The sequence below is a fragment of the Dipodomys spectabilis genome, unplaced genomic scaffold (assembly GCF_019054845.1).
Source record: "Dipodomys spectabilis isolate Male_0828 unplaced genomic scaffold, ASM1905484v1 ptg000081l, whole genome shotgun sequence".
Lineage (NCBI taxonomy): Eukaryota > Metazoa > Chordata > Mammalia > Rodentia > Heteromyidae > Dipodomys > Dipodomys spectabilis.
Window position 1 is genome coordinate 16,513,593 of NW_024870758.1, and position 5,995 is coordinate 16,519,587.

Sequence of the window (5,995 nt, forward strand, 5' to 3'; positions counted from 1 at the left end):
AATTGGAGAGATCTGAAACTAGCAATTTAATGACGCATCTAAACCTCCTTGAAAAAGAGCAGCAAGATAAACCCCAATCCAGTAGACGGAAAGAAATAATCAAAATTAAATCAGAATTAAATGAATTAGAATCCAAAAAAACTATAGAAAGAATCAACAAAACAAAGAGTTGGTTCTTCGAAAAACTTAACAAAATTGACAGACCCTTAGCAAATCTTATCAGAAAGAGAAGAGAACACACCCAAATTAATAAACTCAGAGATGAGAATGGAAACATCACCACGGAAACAACCAAGATTCAGAACATTATAAGGGAATACTTCTCAAAACTTTATGCTAATAAGTTTGAGAACTTGACAGAAATGGACCTCTTCCTAGCAAATATTGACATGCCAAAACTAAACCAAGATGAGTTAAACTATCTTAAGAGGCCCATATCAAGCATTGAAATAGAAACAGCAATAAGAGACCTCCCAGCTAAGAAAAGTCCAGGACCAGATGGTTTTACAGCGGAATTTTACAAGGCCTTCAAAGCAGAGCTCACACCAATTCTCCTCCAACTCTTCAATGAAATTGAAAGAGAAAGCTCACTACCAAACACATTATATGAAGCCACCATAACCCTCATCCCAAAACCAGGCAGGGACTCATCAAAGAAAGAGAACTATAGACCCATTTCTTTGATGAACATTGATGCAAAACTTCTCAACAAAATTTTGGCCAACCGACTTCAACAATTCATCCAAAAAATCATACACCACGATCAAACAGGATTCATTTCAGGGATGCAAAGCTGGTTCAATATACACAAATCAATTAATATTATTCATCACATCAACAGCAGCAAGAATAAGAACCACATGGTTATCTCAATAGACGCAGAAAAAGCATTCGACAAGATCCAACACCCCTTTATGATGAAGGTTTTGGAAAAATTAGGAATCCATGGAACATTCCTCAATACAATAAAGGCTGTATATGACAAACCTACAGCCAGCATTATACTCAAGGGTGAAAAACTAAAGCCATTTCCTCTTAACTCAGGAACAAGACAAGGATGCCCACTCTCTCCACTTCTCTTCAATCCAGTGTTAGAATGCCTAGCTACAGCAATAAGACAAGATGCAGACATAAAGGGGATCCAAATAGGGAAAGAAGAAATAAAACTCTCCCTCTTTGCAGATGACATGATCTTGTATTTAAAGAATCCCATAGACTCCACTCCCAAATTACTCAAGCTGATTCAAAACTTTGGCAAAGTAGCAGGTTATAAAATTAACCCCCAAAAATCAATGGCTTTTCTGTATGCCAACAATGAGAAAAGTGTGGCTGAAATTAGGAAAGCAACTCCATTTGTAATAGCCCCCAAAAAAATAAAATACCTAGGAATTAACTTAACTAAAGAAGTGAAGGACCTCTATGATGAAAACTTTAAAATCTTGAAAAAGGAAATCAACACAGAACTTAAAAAATGGCAAAACCTCCCATGCTCCTGGATTGGAAAGATTAACATCGTGAAAATGGCAATACTTCCCAAGGCTATCTACAAATTCAACGCAATACCTATCAAAATTCCACCCTCATTCTTCAAGGAAATAGAAGAGGCAATCCAAAAATTCATATGGAACAATAAAAGACCCCGAATAGCAAAAACGCTCCTCAACGGAAAGAACACTGCTGGAGGAATATCAATACCAAATTTCAAACTCTACTATAAAGCCATAGTAATCAAAACAGCTTGGTATTGGCATAAGAACAGACCTCAGGACCAATGGAATAGAATTGAAAACCCAGAAATGAACCTACAGACCTATAGCCATCTAATCTTCGATAAGGGAGCTAAAACAATAGAATGGAAGACAGACAGCCTCTTCAGTAAATGGTGCTGGCAAAACTGGTTAACTACATGTAGAAAACTAAAGCTAGATCCTTATATATCACCCTGCACCAGAATCAACTCCAAATGGATCAAAGACCTTGAACTCAAAGCAGACACTCTGAAAACATTACAGGATGGAATAGGAGAAACCCTGGGTCTCCTTGGCTCAGGCTGAAATTTTCTGAATAGAGACCCGGAAACACAACAAATCAAAGAAAGGTTGGACAAATGGGATTGCATAAGGTTGCAGAGCTTCTGCAGGGCAAATGACATAGCTAGCAAGATCAATAGAAAGCCCACAGACTGGGAGAAGATCTTTACTAGCCATACAACGGACAAGGGTCTCATATCTAAAATATACTTGGAACTCAAAGAGTTAAATCACCCAACAACAAATCCTCAAAGAAACAACTGCCCAATAAGTAAGTGGGCGAAAGACTTAAAGAGAAGCTTCTCTGAAGAAGAATGAAGGATGGCCAATAGACACATGAAGAAATGTTCAACATCCCTAGCCATAAAAGAAATGCAAATCAAAACAACATTGAGATATCACCTCACTCCAGTTAGAACAGCAAAAATCAAGAACTCTAACAACAACAGATGCTGGAGGGGATGTGGACAGAAAGGAACCTTACTTCATTGTTGGTGGGAATGTAAACTTGTTCAACCACTTTGGAAAGCAGTATGGAGGTTCCTCAAAAGACTCCACATAGAGCTCCCCAATGACCCAGCAATCCCACTTTTGGGCATTTACCCAAATGATCACAAACAAGGCCACACTAAAGCTACCAGCACAACTATGTTTATTGCAGCATTATTTACCATAGCTAAGATATGGAACCAACCCAGATGCCCCTCAGTAGATGAATGGATCAAGAAGGTGTGGTATATATACACAATGGAATTCTATGCCTCCATCAGAAAGAATGACATTTCCCCATTTGTTAGGAAATGGAAAGGCTTGGAAAAAATTATATTAAGTGAAGTAAGCCAGGCCCAAAGAAACATAGGTCCCATGGTTTCCCTTATTTGCAATATCTAGTATAGGTACGAGTCAAGCGGAAAAAGTCAGAGAATGTGATGTTAGGAAAACGAACCCTCAAATATGTATTTTAATGTTTTTGTTTCTTTCATGCATGTGTTTCTAACGCATTTATAAGATTATTTCTTTGTTGCTTTGTATGTCCCTCCCCCACAGTGTAACCCCCGCTTTCACTCTATTTGATGTCAGTATAACATGTGGAGGAGACGGGGACAAACAAGTCATTTAAGGATTCAGGTGGACCTGTTGCAACAATGAGAAGTACAAAATGTCATGTCAAAACCAGCTTTACAATGTCGGTGGGGGGGGGGGAGGAGGATGGTATGATTGGGTGGGGGGGAGGGGGGAGGCTGGGAAGGGAGGTGAAGGGTAAACAAAGGAGGAGGCTGCAATGCTTGGTAAGAAATGTATGCATTATCCTGCCCATGTAATTGTAACCCCTCTGTACAGTATGTTCTCAAATAAAATAAAATAAAATTTAAAAAAAAAAAAAAACAATGCAGTAGGGTTCCCTTTTGGCCACATCCCCTCCAGCATCTGTTGCTACTAGATTTTTTTGATTATAGCCATTCTAACTGGCGTGAGGCGTATCTTATCATATTAATGTAAAAATGTGAAGATAACAACAACAAAGAAGATAGTGAAGGTCACTTAACAAATGAAGAACAGCACATATTGATTTTTTTCTTTCCATTACAGAAACAGATAATACAATGCCATTGCCTATCCAATATGAAAATAGGACTTAATGGAGTTATGGTTTATGATTTGGCCATTGACTACTTTCTAGCAATCCTTTATCTCAGACTTTACCCCAGAACATTGGCCTACTGAAGAGAAGTACACTTTGTACCATTCAGGAGCAAATGCCCTCAATCTTCAAAAGAATAATCCAGAGTATATGAAAAAAATGAGTAAAGGAGAGCCACTCCAATAAGTGCCATTGTTGAAGAACATTGGAGACACTTGTGCACTGGGCCTATCCCTCAGAAGCATATTAAGTAGAGATGATTATGATAAGAATTAAGCAGCTGTAGCAGAGTTTCTTCCAGAAAAGATGTATCCTCAAAAAACACAAGCTTTTAGATATAGTGCTCACATTTTGAATTATTTCATTATGATCAGTGGTAAGTGCTATTAAGAGACAATTCCCTGTGTAGATCTCACTTTCTATATATCTGACAAGCAGACTCGCTGACCCCTTTTGTCCAGGACTATCTTGGCAAGGATGTGTTTAAAGAAAATAATCATGAAAAGATAAAGTCTCCTTCTCAAGTAATGAGCCAACATTATTCTCTTGTATGAAACTTTCAGGTTCCTTAAATGCAGGAGTTCTGTCTTCTAACACAATTAAGTCCATACATAGCTATCACCTGCTCACTCAGGAAGAATAGGAGTTTAAAGACCCAAAAGGCTGAAACTCATACTGCTTACTGTTTCGAATAATAAACTCTATTGTCTTCTTCCTATGTCTTTCTAAATGAATGGTCCTTTAACCAGATAAAAATAATAGCATATAAGAGCTGGGATCACTTGCATTGAGTTTGTCTAAGTAAGACTATCTAATGCACAGATTCATGGTGTTTGTCCTCTTCTCTGCCATAGAGATTAGTGTTCGATTTTACTCCTTATCTTCCTGGTTTCCAGTCTGATGAAGTATTCTTCAATATCCATGGGCTAATAAAGAGGGAAAAAAAGTATCTACAACAAATTTTGGTTCAACAAAAATATCAAAGGATGTATATATTTGTGGACATATTAGGTTAAAAAATTCATACAGAAATTGCCTTAACAGAACCTCTGCACTATAAAAACACTAAATAAAAATATTTTAAAATATAAAATCAAAAGTCTTTTATGGAAAGACTTTTTGTCTTCTTTATATTTATTTATTTTTATCATTCCTAAATAGTGGAATAAAGGGGTTTCAATTCAACATTTCAGAAAAGACTTATAAAGCTACAAACAGCATGAACAATGAAGCTACAAGACTAGTAGAGATTTCCTGGTGAATGAAGACAATGTCAGAATCCATCCTACCAATGGCAGATAGGCCTACCCACTGCCTCCTTTACATCCCCCCCCCCAAAAAATGACCTCTTCATAGACTGTGCTTTAATGAAAAATCAAGGATTATCTTGGCAACTGTCCCTGATGTCCAGGTGTTCACCAAGTTCACTGATTAAAATGATTTGATTTTCTACAAATTCACTTCAGATTCAACCAAGTATGAACTTCAGGGAGGTCCTAGGCCAAGAAAGACACGGTTTTTACTAGAGACTGGAAGGTAGACAAATCTGGTCTGAACATATGTAAGCTCATAGCCCAAAACATTTGGGTTCATGTTATGTGAGAGGAACTTGGAGATAAAACAGTCTCTAGTGAGAATTCTAAAATGTGAAAAATAACAAATGGTTTTACAAACTCTATGCAAAATGTAGAGTTCTTGCTCAATTTCTAAGAGAAACCATTTCTAGAAAAAAAATAAACAAAAGGCAAATTCTAAACTAAATTTCTTTTTTATCATCATTAAATCACCATGTCAACTTTTAAATACAATGTTAGTTTTTTAAATGGTGGGGAAAATGTATATTTATAATTAGCCAGCTGGACTCAGTTTAGATGATTCCAATTTTGTTGACAAATTCTAAAGCATCATAATCAGGAGCCATATACCTTCTTCTCTCCATCAGGTCTGACCAGAGTATTGACCTTAGCCACATCAATGTCCTAGAGCTTCTTCACAGCCTGTTTGATCCGATGCTTGTTGGCCTTGACATCCACAATGAACAGAAGTGTGTTGTTGTCTTCTATTTCTTCATGGCTGACTCAGTGGTCAGGGGGAACTTGATGATAGCATAATGGTCAAGCTTGTTTCTCCTCGAAGCACTCTTCCAAGGGTATTTGTTCTGTCTTCAGAACCACAGGGTCTTGAGCTGCGAGAAGGTGGGTGAAGTACCTATCTTCTTTTTGTGGCTGTGGACACCTTTCAGCACTGCCTTCTTGGCCTTCAAAGCCTTTTCCTTGGCTTCAGCTTTAGGAGAGGCAGGAGCAGCTTTCTTTGCTTTCTTTAA

The 5,995-nt window shown here is 37.6% G+C and overlaps 1 pseudogene; it reads right to left on the reverse strand.

Moving 5' to 3' along the window:
* Positions 1-5,497: 5,497 nt before the first annotated feature.
* On the reverse strand, positions 5,498-5,995 carry LOC122110847 (annotated as a pseudogene).